General features: G+C 32.6%; 1 long non-coding RNA gene across 2 annotated transcripts; it reads right to left on the bottom strand.

Annotated features, from left to right (window-relative positions):
• Positions 1 to 2,016: 2,016 nt before the first annotated feature.
• LOC134258286 (uncharacterized) lies at positions 2,017 to 11,933 on the bottom strand. Of its 2 annotated transcripts, none has more exons than XR_009990133.1 (5): positions 11,841 to 11,933; positions 6,039 to 6,073; positions 5,838 to 5,898; positions 2,209 to 2,441; positions 2,017 to 2,102 (listed from the first exon to the last, which is right to left on the bottom strand). It is a non-coding gene; the product is annotated as an uncharacterized LOC134258286 (long non-coding RNA). The 2 variants fall into 2 exon arrangements; XR_009990134.1 differs by lacking the exon at positions 11,841 to 11,933 and adding an exon at positions 8,339 to 8,442.
• Between the last annotated feature and the right edge of the window lie 12,850 nt (positions 11,934 to 24,783).

The raw sequence follows: 24,783 nt of genomic DNA on the forward strand, positions 1-24,783 counted from the left end.
AAGTTTTTCATGAAACGCAGATTTATCCTTTTTCTTTCTCTCAGCCTTTACTACGCAGATATTTTCTTTTTTGATACATCAATTGTGCATTTTTTTCTTCCAGAAAATCAAGGCCCATAATTCCATCATTCCGCAGGTCTGCAGCGACACCACCCAGTTTGCAAGAGAAACCCCTTATCTGTGTTTTAAAGGTTCCCTTACCGCTTATCTGGAGACAGTTGCCACCAGCATCCAGTATGTCACGACTGATATGTCACGACTGATGTGTCAAGCCTGGGTCGGTCCTCTTCTGGAATTCTACTCATCAGTTCTGTAGATATTAGGATGACTGTCGCACATGTGTCTACCAATATCTTCGCCTTCACCCCACAGACGTCCATTTCAATGAATAGGTCAGCGTCCATTCCGACTGGACTTGCTCCTATGGAAGCTTTGACTGCGGTTTTTACACTTCTGCTGGAAGACTTGGCGTCTTTGTTGCGCCTGAAAAGCTCTGCAATCCTTGCGCAGGTATCCGGGTTTTCGACAAAAGTAACATATTTTCTGTGTCTCGAATGTTTGCTTTGCTCTCCATGGTCGGGATCGTTGTGAACTTTCACTGAGCTCTGCTTTCATGGCTCTGAGTTCTCTCTGCAAAGACTAAAACTTTGCGCTCAATTCCTGAAGCATCGAGACAGTCCTTCCTTCCACGGATTCAACAGTAGCTGGGCGCGCATAGGTCTCTTTCTCAGCTCTCTTGTAAGCTTCTAGTTCGATAACCAATTGTATAGCGTCATTAAGATGTTTAGGACGTGCCTGTTTAATGCGGATGCGCATTTCTGAGTCGACCAATGCTAACTATAGTTAACTATAGGTTTTTTTGTTAGGGAGTCCGCACACTTACATGCACATTACCAGAGGCCTGTTCAGCAGAGCGCTCGCCAAAATTACTATTGGAGGTATAAGGAATTTTGGCGAGCGCTCACGAACGCTCGCTCTGCTGAACAGGCCTCGGGATTTTCGAGTTTAACCTCTAGAACCTCTCTCATAATCGTGATAGTAAAAACCTATATATCCCAAGTACCATCTATAATACAATCATATTGATTACATATTTACAAACTAATTTAAACACTAACCAAGCTTCCAATCGACAAACTTTTATCAATTCACCTTAAGAAACATACAATGATTATTATTGATAACTTTAATTGGAACTCAACACTAATTAAGTATTTATGTTTATGCATACAATTAGTAATTAAAAACGACAAAGGCGATAACTTTCACTATAATGAAAATATAGAAAACAGCTTTCCACTTCAGATCTATTTAGTTTACATGTGTATATCTACATTAAAGAACAAACATTATCGAAGACAACTAATTATAATGGATTAAAACAGCCACACTATTTCCAATGCTTAGGGATTGTTCTTTGCCGTAATATTATATCTTCTGCGATTTGTCGATGATCAGGTACAAAATGTTTTCTGATTGGTCAGCGTGTTTTGCAGATTTGGGAAGCATTTAATGACGTATTTATAGTAAAAAGTTGGAATTACAACAGTCGAATAGTAGACTGTGCCACTGTATCAAGGTGAATAGTTAATTTATTCAGTTACTTCATTTTGATTAATGAACTATTGATAAAAAAGTGGAATAGTAAGAAATAGAATAACATTTTAACATCAGAATAGTACTATGTTAGAGTCTCTAGTTAACTGGTTAAATACCAGTTTGAAGATAAACCTACCAAATTTTTTATAAGGACTAAGAATATAAGAGTCGTCAATGCCCGGTATTCAATTAATTTAATAAAAAAAGAATTCAATGCTAAATCTAATTTACATGTTTGTACCCCCATTTTATCTTAGTATATGTACATGTCATTTAGAATAAGATGTGTTTAGGAGATATCAAGTTGTGTTATCGACTGTTATCAAAGACAGCTAAGAGTAAATATATTGCTGGCTAGTGTGTTATTAAAATCAAATTGTTTTTTAATCATCATTAGTTTCATACCTTTTTGATAAGTTCAAGGCTTTCTTTTTGTCCTTGAAAATAAATCAGAACAGAGGCTGGCCATATATCTGCAATATCCACATGAAATTCATTCTCTCCTGGAATATTACACAAAATGGCTTTTATATATACATTTCACTTCAACAATGATCGATAAAGAACACTCAATGCGAAAATAGACCGTTTTTATGACAGTGAACTTACCAATCTCGGTAGGCAACAATCTTTTATTTTCTTCAGATATATCTGATGGTATGTGAAGTATAACCTCCATTGTTTCACTGAGTGACCATTCAGACTCCAACTTGTATCTAGCTTCGATGTTTTTCAGCTTACTTTCGAAAAGTTTTATCATTTTTTGCATATATTTGATGTGAGGAAAATAATCCAGGCTAACTTTAGCTCTTTCGCATAGAAATCCGAATGCACTTTTCTATCTAGATAACAAAAAAAGAACAAGAGGGCCATTGGCCATAACGCTCACCTGAGTTACTTTGCCCCCTCTGTTCCTTATCAACAGATTATTTTCCCTATATATTCTTATTTCCCTCATTTTTTCAAAAGCAAGGGTTTATACAATCTCATTTTTTTGCTGTGCGTTTGCCAGCAAAACTTCAATATTAATCATTATTTTTGAATGAAGGAAGATGAAGCTTTAATATTTCACATGTGCATTACCCGTTACAAGACTCTTCCAAATAAACACTCTGCCCTCGAAGTTATGCCTTCTTTTCAAAACATTTAATTTCTTTTTTTAACTTGGTCATAACTTTTGAGTCAGTAAGGATTGGATGTTCATATTTCATATGTGCATTATCTGTGAGCGGATTTAAATGTGTTATGTTTGTTTCCCAGATGCCTTGACCTTTCCTATTTATTAATATTTTTTTAAACTTTAAATAAAAAAAAACTGGCCTCTCATATTTAAATTTTCATTACCATACCTTATGCTTTCTGACCATGTGAACTTGACCTTGAACTTTGACTTTTTTTGTGATAAATTTTAAATGAGAAAAGATGGTACATTCACATTTTACATATACATTACCTACAACAATACCTTTCTGAAAGGACAATCATTTCTGAATTCATGACCTTGACCTAGAAGTTTAACCTACTTAACAAACTTTTTTTTTAATTTCTTCAGAAGAGATAGAACTATTGCATTTTTTTCAAATGTTCTTGACTTGTGATGTCTTTCGGATTGTTATATTATATATGAGGTGATGAACTTGGTTTTGAAGTTCAATGCAGTTTTAATAAGCTTCAACCTTCACCGCTATCTTTCTTAATTTATTTTTTATATGATGGACAGACAAGACAGGACTTCTCCTTGGCAACTGATCCCATCTTTAATTTTTTAGAGATCCGTGTTTGTTCCACTCCTAATTTGTACTGTTCGAATGGATTGTTGAGCTTAAGTAATGTTCGTTATCTTCATATTTTTCACAAACAAAACAGTTACAATGTACCATAAATACCTGCATCACTGTAACTAAGATATCGAACACCATTCTTTTATTTCGCTTTTGCATGTGTTTGATCACAAATTTTGGCTTACCCTACCCAAAGGGGTCATGATTGGAACGATTAGAACAAATTTCAGCGTATACTACCCGAGGATTTCTCTATATGACTTATCATGACCTTTCTGTTCTTGGAAAAAAATTAAAAGACTTCCTCACATTTTCCCCTGTAAAACTTTTAATTCCCATTTTTGTCCAAACCTAACCCAGGAGACTTGATTTAAACAAACTTCAACATACACTACCCGAGGATGAATCCATATAATATACCTGATCATGGTTCTGCTGCTCTTGAGATGAAGATTGATAAAGATATTTGCTTTACTAATTATATTCCTATTTGAAACTCTGATCCCCTGTTGTGGTGTACTACCCCTTAGGGTCATTATTTAAGCACAGTACTTGAGGATGCTTCTGTATTTATATGACGAATAATGGCATTGCTGTTCTTGAGAAAAAGTTTTTCAAGATTTTTTCCTTTATATTACTATGAACAATTATGACCCCCGAAGTGAGTCCACCTTTTTCTATGGGTAATGATTTGAACAATTCACACTGCTTGAAGAAGTTTTTGTATTAATATGACTAATTACGGTTTTGCAGTTCTTGAGAAGATTTTCAGAGATATTTTCTATAAAATCCTACGTAAAAGAGTCTTGTCACAGGTAATGTTCATATTAATGTAAATCTACAACATGTAATGAAGCCTACGCATAATTTTCATTATTTTTCTGGCAGAGTGGTCCTTGAGAAGATGATTTTTAAAGGATGCTATCAAATGTTCACGGATTCCCTATTATTTCCCAGTTACAGAGGACATGGTGCTTCCCGTAAATGATAGTAAATTCTCTTCACCCACGGATGTTTTGTGGTAAATTTGGTTAAAATTTGCTAAGGGGTTTTTGAGAAGAAGAAAAAAAGTGAAAAGTTTACAGGTAACACACGACAGACAGAGACAAACAGCTGCAGACACCGGAAACATTTTGATAAGAATTATTCATTTGAGCCTTCGGCTCAGGTGAGCTTTAAAGTACATGTTATACAGCTGTAAAACCCGATGTTAAATTGAATTCTATTACCAAACTTTTAAGAAATGTCTTTATTGATTAAATTTATTATATTTGTTTACACTATTATTTAGTACAAAAGCAGTTTCCACTTTGAAAATCAAAACAAAAACAAACAAAAGTTGAGAAATAAATAGCAAAAATTAAATAAATAAACAAAAAATACCCCCTCATATATTTTCCTATATATTGAAGCGGTTTTTTTGTTGGGGTGGGGGGTGGGTGGGTTGGCATATAATTCTCCAATATTTGGGGGGGGGGGTTACAATTGTGAGAAGGGAATGAAATATATTAAGGCCTAAATTTTTAAGGGACTATGATGCACGACGTGGTGAAATTAAAACATTTTATTATATGACTGAATAATTTCCATCTCTCTGATTGGCTGAGATCCATTTATGTTAGAAAAATACTACGTTGTATTGACCTGCATGTGACGTTCCAGGTGTATACAAGGATTTATTTCCCCTACATTGATCTAAAAATTAATCGGGAAATTCCAAATTGATACAAAACATTTTGGAAAGCTATTTAAATGACTATGAATTTTTTTTATGTGAACAAAACATAGGCGAATATATATTTTCGGGTGAGGGTGGTAAGAGCGGATGCAGGGACCCCAACCAACGCTTTTACTGAACAACAATTTTTAGATAATACTCCTTCATTTCAAAATCTACCATATAAAAAAGACTGACATTATAATTTTTTTCATGGCAACTAAAATTGATAAAAACATTTCAAATTGCTACAACTAGTAAGGTTTATTTATACATTTTAATTTTTCTTCTCTCTTGTATTTGGCTAGGACTTAATTAAACGCGAACATGTAACGAGCTGTATAATTTTATCAGTGAATCATATAATAAAACAATTATTGCTGTTTTTTCGGTCGATACAATGATTTAGCCATCTTCGAAGTACAATATTCACCTCGCCCTTCGGGCTCGGTGAGTATTGTACTCCTCAGATGGCTAAACCACTGTATTGACCTCAAAAACAGCAATAATTGTATATTATTAAAACTGAGATAATGATTTTATTCTAGTTATCTATATTTCAAACTAAATAACTAATGTCTGGAAAATTGAAAAATCAATATTAAAGTCAACCATATTCAAAGATTAGCATAGAATGCCAGGAATATTTTAAATGACTTATCAGCAAGATGTAAACATAATTTGTTATAAATTTAGAAATTCTTTAATTTTTATTGAATTGTATAAAAAATAAGACTTACCGGATCTAGACAAAAACTTTTTGGATATAGGTCGTTCATCCCAAACCCTTTCATCTTTGGGCTATAGGATTACACATGTACATGCATTTATGCAAGGGTTAGTAAAACAAACAACACCACACACTCAGAGAGAGAGAGAGAGAGAGAGAGAGAGAGAGAGAGAGAGAGAGAGAGAGAGAGAGAGAGAGAGAGAGAGTTTACCTCGCAATAACGGAAACTCTTTGCCACTTCCATTTCTGTATAGAATAAAACATCTTTTAAAACATATTTTGTAAACACTTTTCATTGTTTCCCTTATATTTACTTATTCATAAAAAAATATCTGAAAGTGATAAATGCCTTATCTGTATGCACCCTTAATATCTTTCTATAAGCCTGTTGAACTCAGATTATTTCTAGGAATTTAATTAAAATAACATCGCACCAAAAACATACATATTGAATATAAAAAAGTATGAGTTTTCTTTCTTTGTGTTAAGGAATATTACTTCGAAAAAAAGGACTTAAATAATGTAAACATATGCGTGAAAGGATCTTGAGATAACGTAGACTCTATATTGTGAAAATCAATTCCCGGTGGTATATTTGGGCCAATGCAGGAGGCTGAATTTTCATATTGAATATATTGGAATCTAGCAAATTAAAAGATGTGCATCCCCTTTCAGTGTTTTACTCTGGGGATGCAATAAATGATGTAATATTGTAAATGCTTTTTTGTTTGTCCTTTATAGATCATAAATAAAATTATGAATTATTGAATAGACAAAGGTGACGGTCAAAATTGAAGTTCTTCAAAACTGCATCGAAAGATCAAAGTCAGGAGGTCAAATATCATAAAAGAATTTGAAAAGACTTGTCAAAAGTAATTTTCAGGGAAAAAACATAGAAGCCCTATTTCTTCTGAAGCACAAATAAAAATGTTCATAAATAGGTCAAAATTCTAAGTCAGAGTCATGAATACTGAATGGTGTTTAGGTAATGCATTTAAAAAATGTGAAAGTTTTTTGTTACAAACTGACAGAAAAGCAAACTGACAGACGGACAATGATAAATAGCTAGACTGAAAGACGAATGAGAATTTTTCTGTGGGTTAAGTCAAATAAAACTAACCGGAGGGTAGGACAAAAGAACACATGAAATTTATTAAGAAATGAATTTAGTTTTTGAAGATTCATGAGGTTATGAACTACGACGCTTCACGCCAGCATATTTCATGAAGGGCGTTAGCGCTTCATGATAAATATGCCGGCGCGCGTGAAGCGTTGTAGTTTATATCTCTCATGAATCTTCAAAAATTAAATTCATTTCTTATATTTACATTATTTTTCTGATGACTTGCCATAAGTTTAGGCAATTCAACTGTCATATTTAAACAAAACAGAACACTATATTTTGTGACATCAAGAGCAGTATTATGACGTAACAATGGAGATATTCATGCTTATTCGTGGTGCATATGTAATGTAGTTCATGATAAAATGACCTGCATTTTATTTTGTAAAGAATCACGGGGAAAATTTATTGGAAATATAGATATATGTGTGTGTCTATTCAGACGTACATGTATAATGAAAAAATATGTACATAATAAAGTTTCTGTCATAGTGTACACTCTTAATTGTTCAAATCATGGCACCACATGTAGGTTTGGGACTCAGTGTGGTAGAACATTTTAACACTTGAATTTACAGGAAAATATCTTCCATAATATTGTTTTTCTCCAAAACCACTGGACAAAAAACATGGAAACTTTTTCACATGCGAAACATTTCGTCATAATCTAGATTAAAGATTCTTAAAATCATTGCTCTTAGAGATAGATTTGGGCAACAATGGGGGATTAAAGTCTTATATTGGAATAAATAGCAAAACAAATTACAATCATTCTTCTAAAGACACAAACTGCCTGTAATGTGCTAAATATTGTGAAACTCGAATTGTTTTATTATAATTAAATTAACTGAAGTTATTTTGTCTAAGCTATCTGTCGTGATCTTGCTAATTATTCTTAATACTTTTATAATACATCTGTAATTAAAATTTAATTATATTATTTATTAGATACATTTAATTTAACTTAATAAAGAAATAAAATATCATTTTTAGAGTTTCATTTGGGTATGACATGAAGTCGGTCACGTGATCAAATTCTATAACGCTCGAAGGGCGTTTTAGTAAATTTGATCACGTACCGACTTCATGTCATACCCCAATGAAACTCTAAAACTGATATTTTATTTCTTATATTGATATTTTGTGTTTTTATTCATGTTACAAAGAAATATAGGCATTATTTAGACTTTGATTTTGAAATGCAACGTAACGTATCTACGACGTTATGTGACGTCACAGTCATAACTTTCCAAATTGCTCTTGCAGTTTGCTTTCCGTACGCAAGAAAGTCTGATCATGTGACCGACTGCATGTCATTGAAAATTGAATTTCAATTTTATTATCAGTGTTATATAAGGAAAGACATTAGCAAATGTAAATATTAGTACATAATCATAAATAAATTGTAAGGAATGAAGATATGCCCAAACGAAATGTTTCAATCATCCGCTACAGAGTAAATGATAATTTTATAATCAGCGCACAGCTTAAAAACTATCTACCAAATAAGTACAACATTCTATGGAAGGAAACACCCCTTCATTCGATATGCCTTCTTAAATATGCGTGTATGTAGGTGTTTATTTCATGTCGTGAATATCAGGGTTGTATAGGGTAGCAGTTATTCATACGAGGGTTGTTCAATAAATAATTTCCTGAACTGTATGAAATACAATACAGATATCATATGACATTAAACTTGACTTTCCCTCGTTATTAAATCTTTACTGAATTTATATACTTTTCATCACATAGTTTCATCGTGAGAAGCTGGGAAACAAGGGTTTTTCGAGACACTGCATTATAAATGAATGGTAAAGAACCGGTAAACTACAGTGAAAAATAAAAGCTACATTAAAGCTGCTGTAAAACTTGTTAAGAATTCCAAAGAAATATTCACTGAAATATGTGTCATTTACAGCAGCCGATGCCTGATTTATAGACAAATGCTCAGATAGATTTCAATGACTTATATACTGTTTGCCAAATTTCAACAAATAATATTTGATGATGTATGATTGACTTTAAGACACATAGCAAATTTGATAGATTTCATATCGGGAGTAATCTACACTGTTTTTAAGAAACGTTTGAAAGTAAAAAAGCTAGGTACTCAAAGATCACCCTATATTTTGAAAAAAATTAGTGAAAACGACAGCGTGTACGAAAGTCTTAACAAATATTTTAAAATATCAGTAAGTGTAGTTATCCACGTTTGTTTTATATTTAAACAGATATTGGAACATAAATCTCTTTCTTAAAAATAATCAAAACAAAATTTACCATATGATGTACTTTATAAAAACGGCGAAGGTCAGACAAAAAGCAAAGGTATGCAAGAGCACAAAGACAGATTTCTTAAATATTAGTGGTATTGTTGTTCAAATTCGTTTTCGGAGAGACTGTTTGATATTTGGAGGAGTCTAGAAAGCAATTTTTTGCCAAAAAATCGGAAGGTTTGTTAGAGGAAGGACCCAGAATCAGGAATCCACTGCATTGAATTTCTTCATGACAGCGTCCAAACCAAAGCATGCCCTAGAGAGTAAAGGGTTTTTCGGGATCAACAGAAAGTTAATGTTTTTTAACATTAACAATATTTGCCAGATCTTTGACCTTTTGACTTTTTTCTATTTCCAAACTTGAAAAAAACATCTTTCAGAAGGAAAAAACAAGTCCAGGAAATCATTGGATCTGCCATTTTCCATTATACTGAGGGGTATACCCAAAAATGAGTTCTAAAAACAATCAGAAATTGGATAAAAATTGTTACGGACATGTGTTTTAATTAAAAGAGATCAATAAGTAAAATCATGAAGATTAAATCATTGAAAAGCGTCGTTTGCTTCTTTCCGAGCACCGAGGACATTATTTATTGAACAGCCCTCGTAAAAAATTTCACATTTTAAGTGTTTAAAGCGGCAATACGGCTGCAAATCGTGTGCTTTTTCATTCAAATTTACCCAATATATCATTCAGGAATAAGGTAAATAGTTGAAGTAAGCATTTAGAAAAAAAATAAATATTCGCTTCTTATACGCTTCTTATACAAAATTAACTTAATTAGAATCTGTTGGTAATCAAGGGTCGTACAATTTAGATCTGTTGAATTCTAAAATAGCACGTGCATACAATGTATAGGGTTTACAATCATAATGGAATATTAGGTAAAAGAAATTCTTAGAATCAAAATATCTTAACTCTCCGGTAAATTAATTATAGTTAACATTTTAGTCTGTATTCAGACGAATTTAACATGATTAAGTACAAATGTTGACGTTTTGTGCATTGGGATGCAGGAAAGGAAAATCCACAAAATCATACGTCATCGCGGCAAAATGTCAAACAAAATATCTTTCTGCAGTTCACATACAATTTGCACTTCAAATGGCAATAATTTGTATATGTCATTGTTGAGATTACACTGATTTTTTTTTGTTAGAAAGCCATAGAGATACGAGAAATGATAGCATGTATCAACAAACCTGTAGGATACAACTTTCACGAGCCCCACGTGAATGTCGCCGAGATCCCGTTTCTTCTTCATCTATGATTATATTGACCTCCCAACTAAATTTTTGTCAGGAAAGTTGCTTTTTGATTCCAAGCCCTATTTTTGGTTTTGTTCGTTTTTGTTCGACTTTGTCAATGTAGCAGGCCTACCGGCCGGATTCCCTCTCTTACCATGTTGTTTTGTTTATGAAAACTATACGCATGCGTGAATAGCATGGAATGTGGAACCTCGAACACGTTGTATATATTTATGTACCATAAAAAATTATTAATTTTGATGAAATAATAAGAATTATTTACTTATGAAATTTGTAATTTTCTGAAAGTGTATACATTTATGAGTATGAAAATAATTCCAAATCCAATAGGAAAAATTTAACAAGTCTGTTTTTTGAAGAGATGCGCCGTATTGTCACTTTAATTATACGTCTGAATAGGGAAGCACATATTAAATCTCATGTGTTCTTTTGTCCTATCCTTCGGTTAGATAAGTTTTATTTGACTAAACCCATAGAAACTAAAATTGCGTCTTTCCCACATTGAGATCATACCAAAAAGTTACATTAATACAATATCTTGATTAAATTAAAGTACATTTAAATGTTTCAAACTGATTCAATAATTTCTACTTGTCTCTTCTAGCATATTGTTATTATATTTTTCTCCATTTAATTACAGAGCACATGTTAAAAGGCTGTTTCAGTTAAAATTATGCGGGCAAATTTCATCAAAAAGCATTGACAATTTGCATGAAAAATCACAAGCTAAGAGAAATCAATCCCAAGGGCAATTTTTGCATCTTTTAGTCAAATAAAACTAACCGGAGGGTAGGACAAAAGAACACATGAAATTTAATATGTTTCTCTATTCAGACATGCAAGTATAATGAAAAATTATGTACATTAGAAAGTTACTGTCATAGTGTACACTCTTAATTGTTCAAATCATGGCACCACATGTAGGTTTGGGACTCAGTGTGGTAGAACATTTTAACACTTGAATTTACAGGAAAATATCTTCCATAATATTTTTTTTTTCTCAAAAACCACTGGACCAGGAACATGGAAACTTTTTCACATGCAAAACATTTCGTCATAATCTCGATTTAACATTCTTCAAATCTTTGCTCCAAGAGACAGATTTTGGCAACAATGTGGGATTAAAGTCTTATATTAGAATAAATAGGAAAACAAATTACAATCATTCTTCTAAAGACACAAACTGCATGTATTTGCTAAATACTGTGAAACTCGAATTGTGTTATTATTAAATCAACTGAAGTTATTTTGTCAAAGGTATCTGACATGATTTCGCTAATTATTCTAAATACATCTGTGTTTTAAATTTAATTATGTTAACTGTACATATATTTTTACTTACATGATCATAAATAAATTGTAAAGAATGAAGATATGACCAAACTTAACGAATTGATTCAATCATCCGCTACAGAGAAAAATGATAATTTTATAATCAGCCCACAACTAAAATACTATCTACCTATGAAGTTCTATGGAAGAAAACACCACTTCATTCGATATGCCTTCTTAAATATGCGTGTATAGGTATTAATTTCATGTCGTGAATATCTAGGTTGTACAGGTTAGCAGTTATTCATATAAAATTTCACATTAATGAAGGCCTCTTGAATTAATCATTAAAAGATAATGCCATGGAGGAGAACGCAACTCAAATTTATCTTTCTTCCAAGAGTTAAATTACACGCCTGAATAGGTAAGCGCATATAAAATCTCATGTATTCCTTTGTCCTACCCTTCGGTTAGTAAAAATGTTTTATTTGACTAAACCCATAGAAAATAAATTGCGTCTTTCCCACTTTGAGATCATACCAAAAAGTTACATTAATACAATAACTTGAATAAATTAAAGTACATTTAAATGTTTCAAACTGATTCAATAAGTTCGTCTCTTCTAGCATATTGTTATTATATTTTTCTTCATTTAATTACAATGCACATGTTAAAAGGTTGTTTCAGTTAAAATTATGCAGGCAAATCTCAGCAAAACCATTAATAATTTGCATGAAAAATTACAAGGCAAATGAATTCCAAATGCAATTTTTTTTTTACTAATACATGTATCTACTGAAATATATGAGGTGCTAAGTTGCACCATCTATTTTTGCTGTCACATCTCATGATCATCACAATATCAGAAGAGAAAAGGAAAGTATTGATTTTGTTGACCCTATACATTTACATAAATTGTTAATTTGCTGTGTATCTTTTTTTTTTTTAATAGATTATGTTATACTCAGTATATCTTTTAACTCCTACAGATACTGTGTTGTTTTATGCCTTTACGCGAGATAACTGTGGCACATCTCTCAGACCCTCGGTTAAAATTCGGAATGACATAATTTCCAGTATATTTCAAATACATTACATGTACTAAAGTTGGGTGCATGTGATTTCTTTGTTAAAAATGAGGGTTATCTGTACATAACTTTAGAAGTTAATACCTACACTTACTCAGTAACTTGCTCAGTCATAAACTGCAGGTACATGTACTCGAACGTGGAATGATATAGGCTTCCTTTTCAAATCAAAACAAAGAATTGCTTTAAAGAAAACAAGATTTATTTACGAAAAAATACTGAAAAAATAATTAAACAAATCAATCACGCACACACACACTCTCTCAAATGATCAAAAAGAAAAAAAATGTTGATTACAATGAAGGAAAAAATAATTAAAATATGTTAAATGCAACTGTTTTTAACACGTGTCCTCAATAACTCAAACCTATCCACACATTGCCAGCACTGTAAATGAAAGTTCACTCAATTTGGATCAATTATCCTCCAAATCTCCGGGACTGTAGTTCTAGACTGTTGTTTGAGGAACAGTCGTTTCGATTCACTACTGCTAGTGATTCCCGGGCGTATAATTCACGGACATCATCATCGACGCCTTCTTCATCAACAGCATCATAGCCAACGACTTCATTGCAGGGGATCTGTCGTATTGGGAAATAACTGACCCACTATCTCCTTTTAAAGAGAAGAAGTAGTCACTGGAGTTTAAACTAGAGTTCATGAACATTTCACTTCTATTTTCAAGAATTTATAATAGAACTCATAGCTGATGATCCGACCCTCAGAAAAAAAGTTGTTAGCCATGAATGACGTTGTTCATATTGAAATTTTGCGAAGAGCGATGACTTAAACAGTTGACAGAATACTTCGAAATTTAAACCTGTGTCATGTATTGAGGTAAAGAATTGGTAATAGATAAAAAAATATCTTTCTAGTGGTCATAAGTATGGTGTTTCGGGCACTAGCATGTAAAGGGTGGTATTTAAAGGTAGGGTAGTTATCGGAAACTTCATGGGCAACTAATAGGTTCTTTATTTCAGCCAGTTAATTTCGTTCATTTAAATGTAAAGCGAAATGATTTTATCGCAAAAGAGCTCCTGTATATCGTCAAAGTGTAAAAGTAAGCCGTTGACTGTTAAAGTTAGCGCTCTTCGCAAAAGTCCACTAATATTTAGTCCATTATTTACACTCTGAATTGACGACGATATTTTCCGTTATTTTCTGATCATGGTAAGGAGCACACGGAGGGTTTGACCGGTCTGCAGGGGATACCCACTCCTCCATGGCAATTGATCCCACCTCTGATGTTTTGGAGGTCCGTGTTTGCTCTGCTCCTCTTTTGTACATCGTCGGTAACCCACGGGTGATTCACATCGATTCTCTATATTCGTGGTTTTCGACGATTTCGTGGTTTTTGACGATGTCTTTTGTATTGTTTTATGAACTTTTGATCTGGAATACTTTTTGTTTTCTCCATATGTTTCACGTACGACAGCATTTACCGGTATTGGTCCATCATAAGTATTTACATTGCATGGTTTTTCTATTGTATTAAAAAGGTCCTAACACAGTTTCTACGTCTTTCTTTATCTATTTGGAAAACAGCCAAATCGTGGAAACGTTCTGAGAATAAATGCATTCTCCTACTTAAATTTCTTCAGAGGTAGTGTATACAAATTTTCTTCCTACGTAATGCATGACACGTTGACACGTCAATCCATACAAGTCATCGGAACCAAGATTGTCTTTCAGATGAGCCTCAGCTGTAGCATAGGAAGATTTTGAATTTTCACTGTTTTTATCTTTGATACACATGTACTTTATCTCTTTGCTTCACTTCATCAGACATTATTTTTAGCGATAAATGTTTAAGAATTCTGGTTCAAGTTTGTATACTTCAGTTTTTTAATGTCTGTCTTTTTTTAAACAAACATTTGAATTCTGTTGTCTTCCAGATACCAAAGCTTTCTACGTCAGATGTCCTGGAAAGACAAAAATATTATATACAATCTTTATCCTTTATTGTCATAAAATTAAAATAAATTTAGGCACGACGTATTAAAATTCAACAAATGATTTTTTCATCCTCAAGTTTTTTTTTTTCATCTATGCTGTACTCTAAGTTGGACATATTAAATATCATAGTAAATATCAAATCTACTCAAACGTTTTTAATCGTTGCCGGGATATGTTTTCATTTCTCATCAATGATATTTGTAATTTTCATACGTTCAATATTTTTTTAATACTTTTACTCGTTTCTCGCCAACACTCTGTTCTTCAAAAAACCCTTGCATTTCTTCAAGGTGTTTCGAAGAAGAGATGAGAGTGCCGCGAACTTTTTTCTTTTCTTTTTTTTGCAATTATCGAGTATGTTGTTTCCTTGCTTGTCTCGTTTAAAGGTCATCATTTCGTAATATCTATGGTGGATACAATGACCGTATCAACAAATCTATCATTGTATAAAATGCTGACTGCTGTTTTTCATACTACTTGTTAGCTCATTATTTGCGTACAAAATGAATTATCGACGAATTTCTCCGTTATTTCCTGATCATAACAAGGAGCAACGGTGGGTGTGACTGGTCGGCAGTGGATGCTCACTCCTACATGACACCTAATCTCAATTCCTATGTTTAAGACACAGGCACTTGTTACTGTAATAAAGGATCACTTCATTATAAATAGACATCTGACCTATAGGACCGGGCTCGGTTTTTTTCTCTACAAAAAGCCTGTCGATTTCCGTTCCGATTAATGACATTAGGCTTAATACATATAATAATTTGGTTTTCCTAATACTTTATGTCAGTAAGTAGAGGTAGGAGTAACCTTTCATTGATTTTATGAGTTTGTAATCTCCAAATGTAATAATTGATATTTGTCTTTACTCTAGATCTCATTGTGCATAATGGTATGTCTACTGTCTCTGAAATTCTACTCTTTATATGTCTAGGCTATTTATCCGTGGATATGATAAAATATGTCATTAATGTGTGCAAATTATATTGGTCTAAATAAAATCCAAGGGAGTAAAGTTATTGATAAATGTAGCCAAAATCAATATGATTAAATTCTACGGAATATATACAATTGAAATTCATAGCAGCTCAATGCTGCCAAAAATACCTGTATCGAGTAACACAGTGTGAGTTATTCTTTTCCTCGCAGAAAGTGGGCTTCTTCCGAGGTTTGTTTCGCCTGACTAACAACTGTACATTGGATTTTTACGATTTGATATTTCTAAAGTGTTTCTAATATCACGAATAGGCATGCATAAAAGATAGATACACAAATCTATAAAAAAAAAACTTAAAATAGTCTTTGAAAAGGCGAAATTTAAAACTTTAAAAGTGTGGTACCAGGTGGATTCGATCCCCCGACTTTTCTATAAAATCCTACGTAAAAGAGTCTTGTCACAGGTGATGTTCATGTAAATGTAAATCTACAATATGTAATGAAGCCTTCGCATAGTTTTCATTATTTTTCTGGCATAGTGGTCCTTGAAAAGATGATTTTTGGGAGTTGAACTATGTTCAATCTCCCATGGTTATCACGTATTCAGCATGCGCAGTAATTTGTGTTGATTATATAGAGCCGAAAGCGAGGCTACTGTGTCGACCAATTTACTCCGATGATATTCAACAGAAAACATGCATAAACATCCGCCACAAATAGTTCATGTCATTTTCTCCTGAATTGATCTAATTTTTATAATTTGAAATGTAAGTAAATGTAATGATAAAGTAAACATATTTTGAATATTAGATTTCGTTCAAAGTAAAACATAATTATAAAGTACCTCAAAAGTTTTTCGTAATGGAACTCATTTTTTAGTGTAGCGTCATCTATAAACGCTGAAAGAGATACGAACGACAACTCTACATACTAACGGCAAGCGATAAATCTAGTCTCCCCGACTCCCGACGGTTCCGGATTTTGTATTTTTAGCAATTTCTTTTTTATCGGTGCACAGAATTTATTCAAATTTTCCTTGAACATTTTCGTGGTTTAAATGAATTTATTAATGCATAAAAACTTTAGGAAACATGCGTATTGATTACTAAATCAGCAGTATCACCTGCCAAAAAGCGGTAAATCTAGTACTCTGTTATAAATGTTAAAACCAAACATGGACACTGATGTTTTCGTAGAATCGCGATTAAAAACAACAAAATGAGGTGTTTTTTTTTTTAAATAAAAGGAAAACCTCATTTACATACCAGATAAATTGTACGCACACAAACTCTCACAAATACCACTGTTTTTATGTTTGGTAATTGAATATTTGTTTTTAACTTGGCATCGCCTTTTTCTTCACAATATTAAAAAAAAGTAAGTTCTAACGTACTATAATGTTGACTTCGTGTAATTGAAATACATTTATATTCACAGAAAAGTTTTATTACAAACCTGTTAGCTCTTAAAAGGATGCTGTGTGAAAATCCACATTTATCAACATTGATATTATTCCCGTGAAACTGAAATTTTCATAACACATTGGTAAAGGTGCCAAGGAAAAATAAATTACAAATTTGTAGATGAACTAGAGGTACTGTGAGCAGTGAAAAATATAAATGATCAACCGCCTCTAATATGAATATAATAGCAATGTCCATGTTTTGTAATGGGAAACCCAAAATATGTATAGGATGGAAAAGTAATAGAAGGTGAACAACGGCAATATGTGATATAAAGATTCTATGAAAATTTCATTCAGTGGTGTAAGAGGAGTTGCGGATAAGAGATGGGTATACCTAAAGCGTAACAAACAGATGGACGGACATCCCGATTAATAAATACCCTCCCGCTTTTCAAGCAGGGGGTATAAAAGGGGCTAATGTAGGCAGGCAAGCATAATGGCCCATGCATTTTTTTGCTATTCAATGTCCCTGAATGTCTTTCTCAAGATTGTTGCAACACAAAAAATCTTAAACAGTTGTCTGTATTTGAAATACATGTAATAACATTGTTCACTCACTTAACCTCCCGATCAAATATTTTATTTTACACCATGTTCAACTCCCATGAGTACTTTCAGTACTTTGATTTAAAGATGCTATCAAATGTTCACGGATTCCCTATTATCTCCCAGTTACAGGGGACATGGTGCTTCCCGTGATTCTCTTCACCCAAGGATGCTTTGTAGTAAATTTGGATGAAATTTGCTAAGAGGTTTTGGGGAAGAGGAAAGAAAATGTAAAAAAGTTTACAGGTAACACACAAGGGCAGAGACAAACAGCTGAAGACGCCGGAAACATTTTGATAAGAATTAGTCATTTGAGCCTTCGGCTCAGGTGAACTTAAAAGAACATTTTATATAGCTGCAAAACCCGATGTTAAATTGATTTCTATTACTAAACTTTTAATAAATGTCTTTATTGGTTAAATTTATTATACTTGTTCACACTATTATTTATACAAAAGCAGTTTTCACTTTAAAAATCAAAACAAAAACATACAAAAGTTGAGAAAGAAATAACAAAAAAGAAATAAACGAAAAATACATTTATATTCACAGAAATTCTATATATATTTTCCCATATACTGAAGCAATTTTTTTTTTGGGGGGGTTGAGGTTTGGCATATAATTCTCCAATATTGGGGGGTACAATGGTGAGAAGGGAACGAAATATATTAAGGCCTCAATTTTTAAGGGACCATGATGCACGACGTGGTGAAATTAAATCATTTTATTACAACTAAGATAATGATTTATTCTAGTAATCTATATTTCAAACTAATTATAAATAATTAATGTCTGGAAAATAGACAAATTAATCTTAAAACCAACCATATTCAAAGATAATAATAGAATGCCAGGAATATTTTTTAATGACTTATCAGCAAGATGTAAACACAATTTGTTATAAATTTAGAAATTATTTTTTATCGAATTGTATAAAAAATAAGACTTACCGGATCTAGACAAAAACTTTTTGGATAAAGGTCGTTCATCCCAAATCCTTTCATCTTTGGCCTATAGGATTACACGTGTACATGTACATGCATTTATGCAAGGGTTAGTAAAACAAACAACACCACACATTCAGAGAGAGAGAGAGAGTTTACCTTGCAATAAAGAAAACTCTTTGCCACTTCTATTTCTGTATAGAATAAAACATCTTTTATAACATATTTTGTAATCACTTTTCATTATTATCTTTTATTTTCTCATTCATAAAAAAAATATCTAAAAGTGATAAATGCCTTATCTGTATGCACCCTTAATATCTTTCTATAAGCCTGTTGAATTCAGATTATTTCTAGGAATTGAATTAAAGTAACATCGCATCAAAAACTTACTTAATGAATATGACTGATTGTATATTGTTTAACGTCCCTCTCGAGAATTTTTCACTCATATGGAGACGCCATCACTGGCCGGTGGAGAGCTGCAAATTTCGTCCTATACTCGGCACTCAGGGCCATTGAGCAGACAGGGATCTTTTTCATGCCAGCACCTGCTGCGACACGGGACCTCATTTATACGGTCTCATCCGAAGGACCGGTCTCCACGTCCCACAGTGGGATTCGAACCCGCGACGTAAGGATCAACTCCTTACTTCGCGACTCTAGAGCAGCCGCTCTAACCACTACGCCACGCGGGCGACCATATTAAATATAAAAAGTATGTGTTTTCTTTGTGTTAAGGAATATTATTTCGATAAAAAGGAATTAAATAATGAAAACATGCATGAAAGGATCTTGAAATAACGTAGACTCTATATTGTTGAAATCAATTTCCGTTGGTTTATTTGGGCCAATGCGGGAGGCCGAATTTTCACAATTGAATATATTGGAATCAAGCAAATTAAAAAAAATGTGCATCCCCTTTCAGTGTTTTACTCTAGGGATGCAATTAATGATGTGATATTGTAAATGTTTTGTTTGTGTGTCCTTCATAGATCATAAATAAAAATATGAATTATTGAATAGACAAAGGTTACGGTCAAAATTGAAGTTTTTCAAAACTGCATCAAAAGATCCAAGTCAGGAGGTCAAATATCATAAAAGAATTTGAAAAGACTTGTCAAAAGAAATTTTCAAGGAAAAAAATAAAAGCCCTATCTCTTGTGAAGCACATATTAAAATTTTCATAAATAGGTCAAAATTCAAAGTCAGGGTCATGAATTCTGAATGGTGTAATGCATTTAAAAAAATGTGAAAGTTTTTGTTACAAACTGACAGACAAGCAAACTGACAGGCGGACAATGACAGATAGCTAGACTGAAAGACGAATGAGATTTTTTCTGCGGGTTGAGTCAAATAAAACTAACCGGAGGGTAGGACAAAAGAACACATGGAATATAACATTTTTTTCTATTCAGACGTATAATGAAAAATTATGTACATAAGAAAGTTTCTATCATAGTGTACACTCTTAATTGTTCAAATCATGGCACCACATGTAGGTTTGGGACTCAGTGTGATAGAACATTTTAACACTTGAATCTACAGGAAAATATCTTCCATAATATTTTTTTTTTCTCAAAAACCACTGGACCAGGAACATGGAAACTTTTTCACATGCTAAACGTTTCGTCATAATCTAGATTAAAGATTCTTCAAATCATTGCTCCGAGAGATAGATTTGGGCAACGATGGGGGATTAAGGTCTTATATTGGAATAAATAGGAAACGGAATTACAATCATTCTTCTAAAGACACAAACTGCATGTATTGTGCTAAATACTGTGAAACTCGACTTGTGTTAGTATTAAATCAAATGAAGTTATTTTGTCTAAGCTATCTGTCATGATTTCGCTAATTATTCTAAATACATTCATAATACATCTGTATTTTAAATTTAATTATATTAACCATTAGATACATATTTTTACTTTCATGATCATAAATAAATTGTAAGAAATAAAGATATGCCCAAAGTTAACGAATTGTTTCAATCATCCGCTACAGAGAAAATGATAGTTTTATTATCAGCGCACAGCTTAAAACTATCTACCAAATTAGTACAACATTCTGTGGAAATAACACTGCTTTATTCGATATGCCTTCTTAAATATGCGTGTAATTATGTTGTTGTTAATTTCATGTCGTGAATATCAGGGTTGTAAAGGGTAGCAGATATTCATATAAAATGTCACATTTTTGAAGACCTCTTGAATTAATCAGATGCTATGTAAAAAAAATTATATTGTTTTCTGTAAGCGATACGCAAAACTATCAGCCGGAGTAAGGGAAATAAATAAAATACTATGGAAAAGAACGCGACTCAAATTTATCTTCCTTTTAAGTGTTAAATTATACGTCTGAATAGATAAGCATGTTAAATTTCATGTGCTATTTTGTCCTACCCTCCAATTAGTTTTATTTGACTAAACTCACAGAAAAAATTGCGTTTTTTCCACATTGAGATCAGACCAAAAAGTTACATTAATACAATTACTTGATTAAATTAAAGTATATTAAAATGTTTCAAACTGATTCAATAAGTTCGTCTCTTCTAGCATATTGTTATTATATTTTTCTCCATTTGATTACAATGCACATGTTAAAAGGTTGTTTCAGTTAAAATTATGCAGGCAAATCTCATCAAAACCATTAATAATTTGCATGAAAAATTACAAGGCAAATGAATTCCAAATGCAATTTTTTTTACTTTTACATGTATCTACTGAAATATATGAGGTCCTAAGTTGCACCATCTATTTTTGCTGTCACATCTCATGATCATCACAATATCAGAGAAAAGGAAAGTGTTGATTTTGTTGACCCTATACATTTACATAAATTGTTAATTTGCTGTGTATCTTTTTTTTTAATAGAATATGTTATACTCAGTATATCTTTTAACTCCTACAGATACTGTGTTGTTTTATGCCTTTACGCGAGATAACTGTGGCACATCTCTCAGACCCTCGGTTAAAATTCGGAATGACATAATTTTCAGTATATTTCAAATACATCACGTGTACTAAAGTTGGGTGCATGTGATTTCTTTGTTAAAAATGAGGATTATCTGTACATAACTTTAGAAGTTAATACCTACAGTTACTTAGTAACTCTGAAAAACGACTTTCAGAGATCTTGTAGAGATCAATCAGTCAATGAATTGCAGGTACTCGAACGTTGAATGAAATAGGCTTCCTTTTCAAATCAAAACAAAGAATTTTGCATTTAGAATTTAGAAAGAAAGCAAAATTTATTTACAAAAGAAATAAAGAAAAAAAAAATTAAACTCATCAATCACACAATCACGCACACTTACTCTCTCTCAAATTATCGAAAAGAAAAAAAAGTTAATTACAATGAAGGAAAAAATTAACAAAATATGTTCAATCAACTGTTTTTAACACGCGTTCTCAATACTGTAGACGTACTTTTTTCCACGGGATCATAATTCCGCGGAATCTCAATTTCTGTTTAATGCGCCGGTAGAAAATTACGCGGATTTTCTAGATTCTCACTATATGCCTTACATTTATTTTGAGTACGCTTGGACAAATTTCTGCGGAAAATTTGTGACCGCGTACATAGCGTAAATTAATACCACGCGGAAAAAAGTACTTTAACAGTAACTCAAACCTATCCACACATTGCCAGCATTGTAAATGAAAGTTCACTCAATTTGGATTAATACTATCCTCCAAATCCCTAGACTGTTGTTTGAGGATCAGTAGTGTCAATTCACGACTGCTAGTGATTCCCAGGCGTATAATTCACGGACATCATCATCGACGCCTTCTTATCAACATCATCATAGCCATCGACTTCATAGCAGGGGAATTGTCGTACTGGGAAATAACTGATCCATTATCTCTCTTTAAAGAGAAGGAATAGTCACTGGAGTTTAAACTAAAGTTCATGAGCATTTCACTTCTATTTTCAACATTTTATAATAGAAATCATAACTGATGATACGGCACTCAGAAAGATAAGTTGTTAGTCCTGACTGACGTTGTTCATATTGCACTTTTGCGAAGAGCGCTGACTTTTACAGTTGAAGGTATACTTCCACATTTAAACTTGTGTCATGTATTGAGGTGCCGAATTGGTAATAGATAAGAAATACCTTTCTAGTGGTCATAGGTATGGTGTTTGGGGCACTAGCATGTAAAGGGTAGTATTTGAGGGTAGGGTGGTTGTCGGAAATTTCATGAGCAAATTTTTCCTTTTCTTTCAAAAATCTATTCCTTCTTCAGCAATATATATGTATCCTTCAATTTTTTTGCTACATGTAATTTGAGCACAAGTAGACTTCACTAAGATACATACTTCTATTTATTGTGTTTTGATTTTCTTGATAGCTGTTTCCATGGACAATGATGGCAAACAATCAAAGATTGTCCTTTACTCTGCCTACAAGGTGAAACAAATCATTCATTTTCATAGTGATGGCAAACCCTTTTTTCATCTGGTAATCTTAAATACAGCACTGAGAACAAGAACCTGGATATCTGTGTGACTGAATGTGCAGCTAACAGTACATGTATGCATACACCTGTGAAATACTATTAAATGAAGCAAGGATAAACAACTTCAAGTACCATGCAATTTGAAAATTATTAATCAAAAGATAAATTTTTAATTTGACCTTGAAGTCAAAGGTCAAGGTGAAAAGAAGGTCATGGTACTTTTTGACTCATTTTCATTCCAGATGCACCAATCTGTTATATTGGACATTGCTTCTTATAGGATAATTACTTATAATACTATGAATTGTTCACAGAAAATCATCTATAAATGCCTAAATTTGCATATCTTTGAATCTCCATGGCAACATTGTTTTTGATTGTCTACCTAATTTTATTTTTTTAATTCGTTAATTAACAAAACACTAACAAAGTCACACTAAAGAGTTTATGAGTAGTTGCACAGCATTTTTTTTTAAAAAGTCTTTTAAAAATGGTGCAAATTCAACTATTTTTTGCTTAAATCATATCTCTGCTTCCAATCGCCATAGCAAGGTACCGAAAATGAAATCATACTTAGTTGGTTACCAAAGAAATTAGAATTAAGTCCTCTTTAAGAAATAAGTAATTGCAAACAATCTTTTGACAACATCTATGTGCATATATACTCTTTTTATGGCAATATTTGCCTGTTTTGAAAGTAAAAAATCTATTCTGATAACTAATGAAATGTTTTTCCTTTGATACGACAGTGTCGTTATGGTTGAAATCATTATTTTTGTATTTTTTGTTTCATTGTGACAGAAATAATGCATAAACATCGATTTCAAGAAAATTAAAATTTTTGACTTTCCATTCAATGCTCAATGCTTACTGACATGGCCTCTTAATTTATTTTTCCCACTAAAATTGCTGGTGTCTTTTATCTTCGTCCTAGCTAAAATGCCAACTCCGCATTCATTTCAAAAATAGTAAAAATTAAGTTTTTTCTGAAGTTCACTTGCTACAATCTAATGTTTTTCTAATGCACGAAAAAAAACTTAGATTTCTATGCTTATAAAAGTAACATGAATACATGTAAGATAAGCCATAAAAACCCCCTTTAAACGAAATAGAATTTTGTTTGCTTGTAAAAATGTTTAATTATGATTTGTATAAGCCCCCCCCCCCCCCCGTTCCAACTTTCAAAAACGATACTATGTGACAGAGAGAGAGGAGGGAGAGAATGTCATGCCCATTAACCTGCTAAAACAGACCAGTAAAGAGTTTAGAATCGACATTTTTGGGCGAGAATTGCACACACAGATGTCATTGCTCCGCCCCCCTCAAAATGTCGAAGTATAGAATACTATCGAAAACAGGATTTATATCCTTGTTTCACATCAATAATAAACTTTTTTGAATTTTTTTCCGTCAGGGAGGTTTTTAGTAATCCTACCCAACCGAAATTATTTTGTTTGCATCCCCCCTCAACCGAAAATATTTTGTTCGCATCCCCCTCAACCGAAATTGGTTCCAACGGCCACGCTGTTGTATCTTTATGATAAAAACGAAACAAGGTGAAAGGCTTTTTCACTGTCTAAATTAATGACATGTATGAAATATTAAT

The sequence above is a fragment of the Saccostrea cucullata genome, unplaced genomic scaffold (assembly GCF_032062105.1).
Source record: "Saccostrea cucullata isolate Sc308-1 unplaced genomic scaffold, CSIRO_AGI_Scuc_v1 ctg797, whole genome shotgun sequence".
Taxonomy (NCBI): domain Eukaryota; kingdom Metazoa; phylum Mollusca; class Bivalvia; order Ostreida; family Ostreidae; genus Saccostrea; species Saccostrea cuccullata.